The 15,823-nt window shown below is 31.3% G+C and overlaps 3 long non-coding RNA genes across 3 annotated transcripts; 2 read left to right on the top strand and 1 right to left on the bottom strand.

Moving 5' to 3' along the window:
* The first annotated feature begins 342 nt into the window (after positions 1-342).
* LOC121222627 (uncharacterized) lies at positions 343-1,406 on the top strand. Its single transcript, XR_005919967.1, has 2 exons — positions 343-951; positions 1,023-1,406. It is a non-coding gene; the product is annotated as an uncharacterized lncRNA (long non-coding RNA).
* Positions 1,407-2,248: 842 nt separating this feature from the next.
* Positions 2,249-3,765, bottom strand: LOC107929993 (uncharacterized). The gene is made up of 2 exons (XR_001692931.2): positions 3,239-3,765; positions 2,249-2,890 (listed from the first exon to the last, which is right to left on the bottom strand). It is a non-coding gene; the product is annotated as an uncharacterized lncRNA (long non-coding RNA).
* Positions 3,766-6,665: 2,900 nt separating this feature from the next.
* Positions 6,666-7,640, top strand: LOC107930018 (uncharacterized). The gene is made up of 2 exons (XR_001692939.2): positions 6,666-7,167; positions 7,479-7,640. It is a non-coding gene; the product is annotated as an uncharacterized lncRNA (long non-coding RNA).
* The last annotated feature ends 8,183 nt before the right edge of the window (positions 7,641-15,823 follow it).

The raw sequence follows: 15,823 nt of genomic DNA, 5'->3' as shown, positions 1-15,823 counted from the left end.
GCTTAAAAATGCCATAAAAGGGTATAAATTATAAAACAAGTAAAACTCTGAAAATTGGCAATGTGTGTGATCAAAACAAAAGGAAAGAACCTTTGCAGACACCCCTAGCTAATATGGCTAGCCAAACTATATATGTAATCATATCTGATATAATATACAATTTTAGCTAGGGTCCAAAGTTCAGGCCATTGCCAATTCCAAGCCACCTCCCAATTCATCAAAAGCAATATGCTTGTTGAAGACGCAACATCTATACAATCCAGCTATCACCATTACTTGTATAAATTTTGAAGGGGCTAAACTTGAAATTTCCCATTTTAGAGGGGTAAGGTATGGCCTGCGTGCCCCTTTGCCTTCAAAAACCAGTGTGTCTTAAGAGGCTAGGCTTGATTCACAAAACTTAAAATTACTTATAACCAATGTGAGATATAACTTACAATACTCAAGAGAGAAGTGTCAGTACATCATAATAATTATGGATGTCACCCTTAACCCTCTTAAATTTTTTATTTTAAATTTCTCAATTTTCGGATTGGCTAAGGATTATGGTGTATTTGGTACCTAAGGATTACGATGTTTAGCGCTCTCTCTCACACAAAGCCACCCACCAAACCCCAAACCCCAAACCCTATTCATTGCTCCTCTTCCACTCTCTATATATACCCCCTTCAACCCTCCCTTCAATATCCATCAATGGTCTTCAAAGTTCCATTCTTTTCTCTCTATTTTAGCTTTGGGTTTTTGTTCTTATCAAACTTTGCTTCATGTTCTTTCACTTCCTTTTGAAGTTCTTTCTATTTGATGCGATGGGGTTCAGGCTTCTCTTTATTCTTCTTCTGCATGGGATGATATGATGATGATGATGGTGATGCTGATGCTGATGTTGATAATGGTACAACAGCCATTGTTTTCTGTTGGAGCATCATCAAGATTCACAAAAAGCATTTTAAGGTTTTTTTTGAATTGAATTGATCAATCAGCGCTTTATGAATATGTTTTTGAGAATCTTGATGATGCTGCAGTGGCAATAAATGGCTAAGTTCTCTATTTCATAGCAAGCAAGAGCTAACAAGAAAAGAAGCTTTAAAAATGCAGGTGAATTTGTTCTACTTCTTGTTTCTAGTTTATTTTATCTTTTAATGTCAACAAACTGAGGAAAAAATGTTTAATATTTGATAATGTTATTAGGGTTTTTGTTATAATCCAACATCTAATATACTGTAATGATCAAATCTGTCTGAAGTTTTTTTCTTTTACAGATGGTGCAGTACAGGGGATATATAGCAAATCTCTTTTATGTTCATTTTTGTTGATTATTTGTTAATATGATGTAATTCTTTAGTTAATTTTTTGTTAATTGTATTTTTTTCATTATTCTTTATAAAGATTTACATGTTTTTTTTTAATGCTATCATTTCTCCTTTTTCTTCACAATATTATATATATAAATAATTGAAAATGTTATCATAGAGACAACATAAACCCAAGTGAATGACATCTCTATTAAAAATAAAAAAAAACCCATAAAGATAATTCCAATTAGAAGATAAAAAAAAAATGGAATTCGAATTTTGATCCCAAATAATCAATGTTAACTTCACAATCAAACAGACAACCTAGTATGTTGACATGATATGCCTCGAATCCAGACAACTTTTATGAATATTTTATATCAGCTCTGCCATTGATGAACAGTCTTTCAATTAATGCATGTTAAGCTGTCGAAAAACATGTTTTGTAGCTCAGCAAATCCCAAATCATCTTTAAAGCAAGAAAATTTTCTTAAGGAGTGAAAAGGAAAGTTTGCCATTGTATACTAATTTATAAACTTACGAGTTCTAGAAGGAATTTAAGGCAGTTAATAATAAATTTCATACAGGCCCTTCTGATTTTGCCTCCAACAGGTTTCTTTTGGAATTAATGTAGTTCTAACATTTCAGGTTCTTGGTTTTGACAAAATTGTCGAGAAATTGTTTCGGAATTTATTATTTTCTTAATATTGGATTCATTTTATAGATAATGAATATTTGGAAACTGAAGTAAAAAAACATATATGTATTAGTAATTTTGGATTATTATTTTATGTGATATTGGATTAAAAGAATTTCACAAGTGAAAATTGAATATTTTTCGTATACTAAAAATAAAATTAAAAAAAATACATGTCAGCAGTGAAATCCTTTTATTCAACTGATAATGTAGTGAATAATATTATCCAATATTTTTTTATCTTAATTTTCAACTCAAGTTTTCGAAAAAGAAAAAGTTATTTGTTTATTAAAAATGAAGTATTACCTTATGCTAGGTAATATATACATGTCTAAATGATATTATGCCTACCATGCTAGGTGTCCGCTCGTGGAGGCCTAAAGGCGGAGCTGCATATGGGAGCCTACATGTCTATATGATATTATGCCTCCTTTGCTACATGTCTAAATAATATATAAACCAAATGTTTGAAGGTAGGGTTTGGGAAAAAAAACATCTTAAGGAAAGAGAGTTGGACACAAGATCTCTCACATGTAATGCCCAATTTATGCCCGGCCTATATACATCACATATATAAACTAAATAAAATAAAATAATAGTCCAAAAGTCCAAAGAAATAATTAAAAAAGCAGCCTAATAACACCTAACCCAATACAATAGGCTTAATTTCTAAATACCAAAACCCGGAAAATACTAGACCCAACAGACCCTAGCCCAAATACCCCATCTAACCCGTGCCCAAGGCACAACGCAGCCCAAAATCAGAAGCAGGAAACCCTGGAAAACCTTAGGAGCCGCATGGCTGCACAGCCAGCACGCTCCCCTCTCGTGCGTGCGCCACCACACCTTCGTGTCGCTCCTCACACGCGCCTCCGTACACTCCAGCTGGACTCCTTCGTACCTACAGCAAACAACAAATCGACAGCAAAATGGAACAAACAAACAAAAAAAAGAGAGACAGAGAAAAAGAAAAACAAAAAAAAAAAGAATTTGGATTCGTTTTCTTTTCTTTTTGTTTTCAAGTTATAAAAAAACCCAAAGATGTACTGAAAGGGGGCTCTCTTTTCCCCTTTTTTACGCATACAGAGAAGGGATACAAAGGAAGCAAAAAAAAAATATTCAAGTAAAAAAAAGAGCAGAGTTTCGTAAGGTGGCTTTTGAATTTCTTTTTTTTTCTCTTTACTTTTCTTTGTTTTTTACTACTCCGTTCATAAATAGCTCGAAATAAAAAAGAAAAGAGGGATCTTACCTGTGAGCACGCCGTCGGAATCGCTGCTTGCTCCGTTCCAAATCGGAGCTGATAGTAGCGAGATTTCGGGCCTGTGAGGTGGCTGGGAGCAGAAGGAGAGGTCTCCTGTTTCTTAAGTTCCTTTTAGGGTTTTTCAGAGGCCTTTAATAGTGTTCAAAACAACACTGTTTGGGGCTAGATTCAGTGGCTCCAAAACGGTGTCGTATTAACATTTGACCCGATGACCCGACCTGGATGCGGCGAGATTCGCGTGTTCTGGCAAGGGAGGGAGATTTGCGCAAAAGGTCCTTCTTCTCTTGCAGGATTTTTTAAATCGGTCCTTTTATTTTTTTATTTTTACCCTGCATTTTGATATTGTCACATTTTGGTCTATGTCACTGCATTGCGTTTTGGGGAAGTGGGATATTTCCCATTTGGCTCCCCCTATAATTCGCGAATTGCAATTTGACCCTCTGGTTCTTTTAAATTACATTTGTGGCCCGTTAATTTATTTTTGCCTGCAGTTTAGTCCCTTTTGTTTATTATTATTATTATTATTATTATTATCATCGTTATTACTACTAGTATTATTATTTATATTAGTATTATACTAGTGTATATGTTTAATTGCTATTACTTACGTATATACATTATTTTATGTTATCATGTAATATTATTTTAAGTTTTTTAACATTTTTGTACAACATTGTTTTATATCTATGTACAATTTACATTAAATCATTTTATTAAAACATATACGAGTATACAATACATTATTATAGCTTTTCATTTATCTATACCTACATGTAATTTATATATTTTTTAAGGACCCTATTTTAATTTATTTTGGTTACTTTCAACTTTTGTATATATTATTATATATTTTTACTTATTCCTATATATATAATTATTTTCTTTTAAAAACCCTATTTTATATATTTTGTTTGATTCTACCGTTTATATATTGTTATGTGTGTATTATCATTCATATTGTTATTAAAATCTTCATTTCATATGCATTATTTATTTAAAATTTATATGTATTTTAATTTACTTCTTATATAATATTTACTTTAAAATTCATTTAGATGCTACTATTTTATGCGGTATTTATCTTGAGTTCTATTTTTAAAAACATTTCAAATCTTCAAATTAGTTACGTTGTGTTTGTGATAGATTATTATATCTTTAACTTTTAATTGTTCGTGTTAATATGTACATGTAATATGTGATTATGAATGTTATGTACTTTATATTATCTCGTTTGTGTTGATAGATTATTCGAGTTCTTTAGCATGTATTTTAGGATTATGAGTTATCCTTTCGCGTTGTACATTATCCTTATATTGCATTCCATTCCCTTAAAAGGTTATGTTTCATATCATTTAAATACCCAAAGCATCTTTATTCAAAAAGCTTTTCGAAAATAACGTGACACTCAGAGTTTGGGATCCTCGAAAAGATTGTGTCCTAACTTACTGGATTCCAATCTTCCTCTTTGAATCTAAGAAATCGAGTATCCTTTTTAATTGAAACAAAAATAAAAAGCTTATTCTCGAGAATTCAATACGTCGTGTCCTAACGCATTGGATATAATATGTTATTTTCTCGAGACGATGATTTTTCTAACAAATGAAAATAAATGCAATATTCGATATTTAGGGATTTTGTAAAATCGAACCCTAACTTACTGGGTTTTGATTTTCTCATTTGACCCAAATAATCAGATATCCTTATTAAAATGCATAGGTTTTAAAAGTCAAAGGATAAACTTAATTTCGAGGATTTGACATGTTGCACTCTAACTTACTTAGTGTGACAATTTATTTCTTCGGAATAAGTGTGTCTTATCAATCACTTTAATTTATTCAAGTTTTCCCACCAAAGGATCGTATTTTAAAATCTTTTCAAAGTTTCGGCATTAAGACATTAAACAATCAATTCGGTACCAATTTTGGGAGTTACGAGGGTGCTAACCCTTCCTCGTGCGTAATCGACTCCCGAACCTATTTTCTCAAAATTTCGCAGACCAAAATCATTTTCAAGGTGAGCCGATCACACCTCAATAAAGGATCAGTGGCGACTCTCATTTTCCTTTTTAAGTCGATCCCCGTTTTTCAAATTTAAAAATGGTTTCGACATCACACATAAGTACCACATTTAACCATTGAAGTATATTAACTCACATGGCAAATTTTCACAATCTTAATTCAAAAATCAATATGTGACCACTTTTGGTTTCATAAATTCTGCTAACTCGATTTTCAAGATGTGACTGTATACTTCATACTGTAATTAAGTGGTGTGTTGGAGGATAGATTGAGAGTTAACGAAAAGTCACTTCGGTGGCTAATGTGGTACGTTGAATTCATGTCGAACCTACTTGGCTGAGTTTAGAGTGTTACATTGGTTGCTATTAGAGCTAGCCAGGTTTGGTTCGCTTGGCTATCTATATGATTAGTAAGTTCTCTAGAATGGCAAAGTATGCTCGCTAGAGCAAATAAGGTAAGTTCGCCGCATTATGAAGTGCTTTGTATGTGTGCGTGACTATTTGATTTCGGGGTAGGACTGAGAACAACATCGCCTTGGTTTAGCTGTATCTTTTCCATGATTACGCCTCAGAGCATCCTTCTGCTGTTCGCCATCCCAGTAAGTAAACTGTGTTTTGGTGAACTGTGTTCGCATGTAAGTTTGTCAAGTGCGAATTGTGTTCGTGTGTATGTTTGCTATGTGCGAACCGTGGGTTCGAGTTCGTTAAAGCACATTATCTTTCTATTTATAGGTTGGAGAGAGATTATGGGTAATTTTAGACTTTATGTAAAAAAAGAAGAAGAAGAAGATAAGTTACAATATTAAAATCTCACTAGAAAATGCAAGTAAATAGGAAGAAAAAAAAATCAAAATGCTAATTAATTATTACATACTTATCTAGAAATTATCTCCATTTTCAAAGCCATGAAAGAAACAACATAAAAAAAAAGAAGAGTAATTTATTGATAAGGGTCCCTATAACTCTTTGATTCAATTCAACCAGTCAAAAAGCAGAGATTTAAATGAGAAATAAATAAATATATATATATATATATAAAGAAGCTAATACATGGAAACTGAAGACCTAAAAATGCCATTAAAGGGTATAAAACAAATAAAACTCTGCAAAATAAAGAATAAAAAATGGGCAATGTAAGTGTCCAAATCAAAAAGGAAAGAACCTTTGCAGATATCCCTAGCTAATATGGTTAGCCAAACCATATATGAATATGATATAATTTTGGCTAGGGTCCAAGCTCAGGCCCTTGTCAATTCCAAGCCACTTCCTAATCCATCAAAAGAAATATACTTGTAGAATACGCAACATCTATACAATCCAGCCATCACCATATCTGGTATAAAATTTGTGTTCATTTTATTATTTTTCAATTTTATCCTCAAATTTCGGATTGGCTAAGGATTATTTTTTAATTTACATGTTCTAACTCTCTCTCACACACAAAGCCAGCAACCCAACCTTAAAATTCCATTCATTTCCCCCTCTTCCACTCTCTATATATACCCCCCTTTAATTCTCTTCAACACACACCAATGGTCTTCAATGTTACCATTCTTTTCTTTACTTTAGCTTTGGGTTTTTGTTTTTATAAGCTTTGCTTCATCTTCTTCACTTCTTTTTTGGGTTTCAACTTTTTTGGGATAGGGTTAGGGTTTTATTTTGCATGGGTTGCTATGGTGATGGTGGTGAGGATGATTGTACGACAGTCACTGTTTGCTGTTGGAGCATCATCAAGATTCACAATTTTAGGGTTCTTTTTTGATTGATTTGATCAATCAGCCTTTTTATGATTGAGAATCCTGATGATGCTGCAGTGGCAATAAGTGGCTAAATATTCCAATTTACAAGCAAATGCTACCACCAAAAAACTACCAAAAAAAAAAAAGTGAAAATAATGAAGGTGAATTAATCCTCTCTTTTGCTTGTATCGTTGTTGTTTTTGATGAATACATTTAATGCTAATAACCTTACAAAAATGTTTAATATTTGATAATATTATTAGGGTTTTGCTATAAAATCCAAGCTGTAATATACTGTAATAATCATATATCTATCTTAGTTTTTTTTTTTTAAATTTCAGTTTTAGATTATGTTATTCTGACCCTTTTTGTTAGAGGTTTTCAGCTGCAAAAAAAAAACTCATTAATTTCCATTTTGTGTTTGTATAATTTATATGTATATTTTTTAATTTTGACTGATGATGCTCTGCAGGGAATATATATAGCAAATCTCTTATGTAATCATCTTGGTTTTTTGTCATCAGCAATTTATAATCATTTTGTTAACAATGTTGTACATTAATTTTTTCCCTTTCTTTGTTTATTGATGTAATTTTTTTAGCTTTTTTATGGGAATATTTTCAGTTCTTTTCAATGTATTTTATATGTAATTTTTTCATATTTCTACATAAAGGTTTTCATCTTTTATGTTAAGAATTCTCTTGTTTCACATTATGTATAAAAAAGAGAGCCTAAACCCAACAAATGCCCAGTAAATGACATCTCTGTAAGAAAAGACGATTTTAACTTTACAATCAAACAGGCAACGTTGTATGAAGATGACATACGTGGAATATTGACATTTTGTATGAAAGTAATTAAGATAAAAGCAGTTTCGCCATTGAAAATAACCTAGTTTTCCACGTCTCTGGTCTCAGTCGTTGATGAACAAGCAGTCTCTCAATGCATGGCGGACACACTATCTGAAAAAAACATGATTCCATTACATGCTCTGCCCCATTGAAAACGTTTTTCATTAACACTTTTATTTCTCTATCAATCGTCATTTTTTGACAAATTTTGAGAACTTTATTATTTGCCATTGTTTGTTTTTTCGTCTGTCAAAATTTGCTGCCCTCATTGGACGATTGATAGAGAAATAAAAATGTTAAGTTGAAAAGATTTTTAAACTGAAAAAGTAAGAGAAATATTGGATTTTTAATTTTTAAAGTATAAGGGTTAAATTTTAAATTCTGTAAAAGTATAGGGACTAATAGTATATTTTAACCTTCTCTTTTTTTAAGAGGTACATATATAGATATCATTAAAGCAAAGGATTAGGAGTATGAGTGAGTATTCAATCGATTCAAGTCAAAAAATTTCAAGTTGGTCGAGTTGACAAATCCTATTTTAGCAACCGGACTCAATTTAATCTTTTTTAACCGAATCGAATCAAGTAAAAAAAATTCGAGTCGAGTTAACGAATCCTATTATTTATAGCCATTAAAGTTGCGTTTAATGGATCAATTATTTAATTAGTAGACGAATTACAATATTGTTTAACTACATAACAATACAATGGTTTTGCTTTTAACTTAATGAGTAAATATTTATCAAGGCGACGTAGTTTTACCTTTTAACTTATTAGTTTTGACTTTTAATTTTAGAAAAGGTAAACATTTATTAAAACGAGGTAGTTTTGCATTTTCTTATTCGGATTTTCGGATAACTCGAATTGTGTAATTCATATTCGAGTTAAATCGAAAATTTTAATTTTTTATTCGAGCTGATCCGGATAACTTGATTAACTCAAATAATTAGAACTATTTAATTAAAATTTTAATTTTTTTATTGAGTTTTTCAAATCAAATCGAATTTTGCTCACCCTAATTAGGAGTACAACAAAAACCAACAATTGTGTCCAAAGAGATGCCAGAAACCTAACAAATTGGAAAAAAAAACAATAGACACCAAGATAAAATAAAGCCAGCAAAACAAACTTCGTAAAAAAAATATTTAACATATCATTAGCCCACTTAGAACTAGCTGTAGGGTGTGCTTGGTTGAGTGAAAAAAGTGGAAGATGAAATAGGGGATTGGAAATGTGGAAAGAAAATATAAAATGTGCTTAGTAAAGAAAAGCGAGTGGAAACAAAAATCACTTTCTATCCTAATATGCACCAAGATAGATGCATGTTAGTTCAAAATTATGAGTTTTCATAAGTTCTGCTTTCTTTCCTCTCAATTTTCAACTCTACCAAGTAATGAACGGGAAGATATAAATTTTTCTATTCAATTTTTCATCTTTCCTACCGATCAGATCAGGCCTATGAAAGAATTGTAACTTCTATCTTTCAGTTTTTCTATCCTTTCAATTTTCCATCTTTTCAATTTTCTTTCCATACTACCAGGTATAAGCTCAGTGAGAAAGTCTAACATCTGTATTTATAGCTCTTGGGATCTAACAAATAAACCAGGAACAAGATGATATTCCAAGAGAGATGATATCAAGAACTAAATATCCTAAGAGAGTTAGGGGTATGAGAGAAATTCTTAAGCAAGATAGCTTGTGTATAATTCATCTAGGGGAATGGGCCTAAAACCTTTAAAAGAAAAAAAAAGTGTTATGATGGTAGCCTTGCCTAATTGATTGGATATCCCAATGTCTTAAGTTCAAAGGAAAAGCTAAATTGTATTGCACTTTTTAGTGGCACTTGAAAATTATAATTTCCTACCTATTCCTATGGTGAAAAACAAATTATTAAGTGTAAAGAAATAATGATGAGTTTTACTCTTAATGATTCTCATGTCTTGATTTTCAAGTGGGGTATGAGCATAATGCTCTTCATGAGAATTCACCTATATCAATGAGAAATGTGGTTGTTTCTGGAAGACAATTCCCTAGCTAAAATTGCTAGCCAAACTATATATATATAATATTATAATGGTCAAATTCTATTATTAGACCCTGTACTCTGTCTAAAATTATAAATTTGATTCTGTAGTTTAATTTGTTCAATTTTAATTCCTATGTTGTTTGAATTTTAAAATTTTAATCTTGACTCAATCGTAACATTTAAATCTGTTTGGTTAAATTATGTTATTAGTCTTGTGACATGCTTAAAGTTATAGATTTAATCTATATTTGCCAATTGGATCATTCTTAGTGGTTATATTTTTTGAATTTTGAAATTTTAATCTTAATGCAAATGACAATCGTTAAATCTATTAATTATTTTTTTATCAGAAATATTAGAAAATAACAAACTGGCATAATATTATGTTTGACACATCAAATTTTTAAAATAACAAAAACAAAACTTAATGAATTTAATAATTATCATTTAATTAAAATTAAAATTAAAAATTTCAAATTCTAAAAATATAAAGAGTAAAAATCTCCAAATTAAAATCCGAATACTATTTACAGTGTTTAATAATAGCTGCATTCGGCGTCGTATTATAATTTCGGCTAAGGTACAAGCTCAGGCCCTTGTCAATTCCAAGCCACCTCCCAATTCATCAAAAGAAAATTGCTTGTAGAATACGCAACACCTGTACAGTCCAGCCATCACCATAACGGGTATAAATTTTCTGTTCATTTTTTTCCCAATTTTTTCCTCAATTTTCGGATTGGCTAAGGATTGTTTTTTAATTGCGTTAATCATTATTTAGGTCTAAATTTAGTAATTATTTTTTATATTAGAGTTTGAAAAAATTTTTAGATCAGATCTTAAATTTAATTATTCTTACATTGAGACTTAAACTAATTACTTATTCTCACATTGGGATTTGAACATTTTCTTTGTCCAAGTTAATCCATAAACTTGGCAATTGTCGCATTAAACTTGAACTTTAATATTTTTAAGGAAATATCAAAAAATAATTAAGGTAAAAAAAGTTCATATATACCTCAATATGAGAATCATTGTCTCGTTAAAGGCCCTAAATATGAAAATAGTTACCAAATTTAACCCTTTTAATTTGGTACGGAAGAGTTACAGGTTTTAACTCTCTCACACAGACACACACGCGCACACAAAGCTACCAACCAAACCTTGAACTCCATTCATTGCCCCTCTTCCACCCTCTATATATACCCCCTCCCCCCCTTTAACCCTCTCTTCAACTCACACCAAAGGTTTTCAAAGTTCCATTCTTTTTCTATTTCTCTCTTTAGCTTTGGGTTTTTGTTTTTATAAGCTTTGCTTCATGTTCTTCACTTCTTTTTTGAAGCTTTCTTTTGGGTCGTCCTTGTTTCACATATTCAGACATTGGGTCGTCCTTTTTTTTCCTTCTACTTTTCCGGTTAGGGTTTTTTAGCTCTTTTTTACTTTTGCATGGGATGGTATGATGATGATGATGGTATAACAGTCACTGTTTGCTGCTGCAGCATTATCAAGATTCACAAGAGGCGTTTTAGGGTCTTTTTTGATTGATTGATCAATCAATAAGCCCTTTTATGATTGAGAATCCTGATGATGCTGCAGTGGCAATAAGTGGTTAAATATTCCAATTTATTACAAGCAAGTGCTACAAAAAAATACTACAAAAATGAAAAAAAAATAAAGGTGAATTGATCTTCTCTTTTGCTTATATCTTTGTTCTTTCTTATTAGGGTTTTTTGGCGTATAATCCAAGCTACATTATCATGTAATAATCATATATCTGTCTCTGTTTTTTTTTAATTATTTTTTAAATAACAGTGTTATATTAAGTTATTCTTACCCCTTTTTTTTTAGAGATTTTCAGCTGCAAAATCCAAAATGATAAAAGATGAGTTGGATAAACTCGAAAGCAAATAGTAAAGTTTGTCAGTGTCGCAGATTTGACTTAGAACTCTAGATGTTCAGAAAGAAATTTAGATTTTGACAAAATCTGAAATGAAATAGAATCCAAGTTAGATAAAAAAAAACTAAAAAATAATAATAAATAAAAGGAAGCGAATAAAGAAGATAAATGGAAAGATTGAACGTGACATGTGAAAGTCCTAAGAAGCCTTGAAAAACACAAAGAATCCATAACCCCTTTCAAGCAGCTCTAATTTCCCTTCCAATATAGAAACCTTGGCAAGAAAAAAAATTGAAGATGATCCCCACAATCTAAAAATATTATTAAAACTCTTCTAAAAGAAACTCAAGAAAAATTCTTAAAAAGAAAAACCGAGAGAGAATTTATTAACTCAAAAGAGAAATAGAATAATAATAAATTGAATGAATTGTTTACAATGTAAATGTCTATATATAAGCTAGCTAAATAAATCTAAATAAAACTCTTAAGTATACTAGAACTCTAATTTAATCTAAACAAGAAGTAATTTTAAATTGAATTTTCTTGTTAACATAAAACTCCTAAATAACTTAAAATACTTAATAATTATCAAAAATTCATAATAAAATAATAATAAAATAATAAGATCTGAAAAATATAATATTGAACTTATATATAATAAAAATTAAATCTAAAACCCAAACCTAATATGGTTTAAACTCGAATTAAAAGCCCGAAATTCGTAATTCCCGTCATAATCCCGTTCAGAAATTATGTTTGCGCAGTCTTCACTAAAACGGTCATAACTTGAGCTCCAGAACTCAAAATCGAGTGATTCAAAATGCATTTCAAAGCTAAGAGTAGACCTTCAAACGCCATGAGACATCTCAACCCAAAAATGTCAGGATCCCATCCAAAAAGTCGTCACAAGTCTGCTGATTTCCAAGCTTGAAAATTGGTAGTTTTAGTGATTGGAATCTAATAAATTTCACCCCATTTGTGCATGTATCACAAAATTTAACATCCCGAAATAGAGACTAAATGGAACAGTGGTTGCAAAACCGCGAATCTGAGATAGAAAAGTTTATTGTAATAAAAAGAAATAAAAAGGGAAAAAGATGACAAAAATGTGCTCATCTTCTTCATGCTTGGCCGAAAATCAAGAGACACCATAGCTAGGGTTTCTTCACTTTCTCAAGTTCATAGTAAGTGCATCCAAGCCCCGTTTTTAATGATTTTTACGTTTTTGGAGTTCTCGTAGCTCGGTTTATCTTATTTTACCATTAATTTATGTTAGGGTTTATATTTGAAAAAATACCCATAGGTGAAATGTGTTTATTTTGATGTCTTATGGTAGAATATGAAGCTTGAAATTATGTTAAATAACTTTTGCTAGGCGATTTTAAGTGAAAACGAGTAAAATGATATAATTGGTAAAAATACCTAATGTTCATAAGTGTTAGAATGGGAATTTGATGTTGCCATAGAAGGGAAAAATGTTCAGCATGTCATAAAACATAAGAATAAGGGATGAAGTTTAATTTCCGAGGTTTGGGACAAAAGTTGAAATATGTAAAAATTTAGGGGCAAAAATGTAATTTTACCAAAGTTCAAGTCAAGGACTGTTTTGATGAATGTGAGTATTAAATAAGCTAAATTTGCTATTATAGATAAAGAGGAACGAAATTCGGAGTTAGACTGGGGAAAGAAAAAGATTGAGGACTAAGTTGCTAGATTTGATCGTATTTTGTACCGAGGTAAGTTTACGGTAAATAAATGCAATATTTCAATAATTATTATTAATGTTGTTATTTTCCAGCAATTATGTATTTATTTCATGAAATTATTTAATGTTGACTCAAGTATGAGATGACAGAGAATCAGTGTTAAAAAGCCCCGTTGAAACATGAGGAATGTACCGGATATAAATGTCATGACATTAAGAGGATGAGATCCCATGTAAGATCATGTTTGGGACATGGCATTGCCATCATTAAGATTATGAGAGGTCCCATGTAAGACCATGTCTGGGACATTGCGTTGGCACCGAGATGAGAGGTCCCCCATAAGACCATGTCTGGGACATGGCATGGGCACCGATATGAGAACCCATGTAAGACCATTTCTAGGATATGACATTGGCAGTACAAGAAACATCCCATGTAAGACTATGTCTGGGACATAGCTTTGGCATGTTAAATTCAGACAAGAGACCTGAGTATACTCAGTATTCTAAGTGATTCAACGGGCTAGTAAATAGACGATGTTACATGAAAGTTCAGGTAAAAGCATAATAGACAAGTTTAGGTGAGTTATAAAGATTAAGAGTATCTCAGTTATTAGTTGAGAAAGAAATTTTAGCAAGGAGGGAGTAAGTTATAACCATGAGTTGTTTAAGCAAGTAAGTAAACAAGTAAGAGAGTAAGTAAAGAAGAAAGTAAAGATCCTAATGCTTAATGAAAATTTATGAGTATAATTGTTAATGATAAATATTGCTATTTATTTACTTGTAAACTTACTAAGCTTTATGCTTACTTTCTTTATTTTCCTTCTTTTTTTTTATAGTATAGCCAAGTTAGTTCGGGGATCACAAGGACGTCGGAGTTCGTCTCACACTATCTACAGATATCTCGGTATTATGTGATTTCGAAACGTGTAAAGTTATGGCTAATGATTTGCTATTTAAATGGCTAATTAAGAACATGTTTAGTATTATGGATGTTTAAATGTTGGTTAATACAAAGAAATTATAAAAGAGTAAAACTTTGCAATGGTACAGTTTTTGGACAGCAGCAGTGACGTGAATTTGAAAAATCACCAAAATTAGTAGAAATGGAATTAGGGAGTGAATGAGATATAGAATTAAAGCTTATTGAGTCTATTTCATATGAAAGAAATAGTGCAGGCAAAGAAATTTTATATTATGAGATATTTGAATTTTAGTGAGATAGAGTCAGAATGGTTTCTGAAGTCCCCTGTTCTGACTTTAGAAAATCATTAAAAATTGTACAGAAATAATTAGGAGTTATAATTTATATTTCTTGATTCCTTAGTGAGTCTATTTTCAGTAGAAACAAGCAGAAGCACCATATGAATCTGTACAATGAGATAATTAATTTTTAGTGACGAGAGGTCAGGACTGTCAAATAGTGAAACAGGGGAGACTTTAACTTATAAATTGTACTAATTGGCCATCCCAAAAATTCTAAAAATTTTATGGTATGAAGTTATATGAGTCTAGTTTTGGGGAAAATTTACGGATCTAAATTTTATGTTTTTTAACTCGAGTTATAATTAATTTAGTGATTGTTGTGCAGGTGGACAGTTTTATTATATAAATAGTGAAATAAATTATTTTGATTTATTTAAGTAATCGAAAATTTTTTAATGTTCCTAGTTTGGACCCGAACCGTTTTCATTGCATGCTTTAGGGTCTCGAGGATCCTTTTTAGGGACATATTGATTGAATGTGAGAGAATTAATTTTAAAAGCAAATTTTTATGCTCCGAACTAGTAAGTTAAGTTAGATAACGCCTTCATGTGCTTGACCCCGGCGAGGGTCTCGGGTAAGGGGTGTTACACAAAAAATTCCCAGTCGTGCTCAACTCCGGCGACAGTCTCGTGTAAGGGGTGTTACACAAAAAATTCCCAGTAAATGACATCTTTGTAAAAAAAGAAGAAGAAGAAGAAGAAGAAGAAGAAGAAGAAGAAGTAGAAGTAGAAAAGACAATGTAAACTTCAGAATCAAACAGACAACCTTTGTATGATGACATATATGGACTATTGACATTTTATATGAAAATATTTTAGGTAGAACGCAGTGTCTCCATTGAATATCAAGGATGTTTCCACATTCTGGTCCCAGCCATTGATGAACAAACAACCTCTCAATACATGGCTGGCAGACTGTGTGCGACGTTGTAAACGTTTAACATATTGCTTTGTGTAACTCGGCAAAATCCCAGATCATGTGCCATTGTTTTGCTGTCTCATTAAACCTTGTATATTGTTTGTTGGGGATTCTTACAGGCCCTGAAAAGATAATATAATGTTAAAAGGAACTAAAAT

The sequence above is a fragment of the Gossypium hirsutum genome, chromosome D10 (assembly GCF_007990345.1).
Source record: "Gossypium hirsutum isolate 1008001.06 chromosome D10, Gossypium_hirsutum_v2.1, whole genome shotgun sequence".
In the NCBI taxonomy this organism is placed as follows: Eukaryota; Viridiplantae; Streptophyta; class Magnoliopsida; order Malvales; family Malvaceae; genus Gossypium; species Gossypium hirsutum.
Note: the sequence above shows the minus strand (reverse complement) of the source record. Positions and strands in the feature narration are given on the sequence as shown.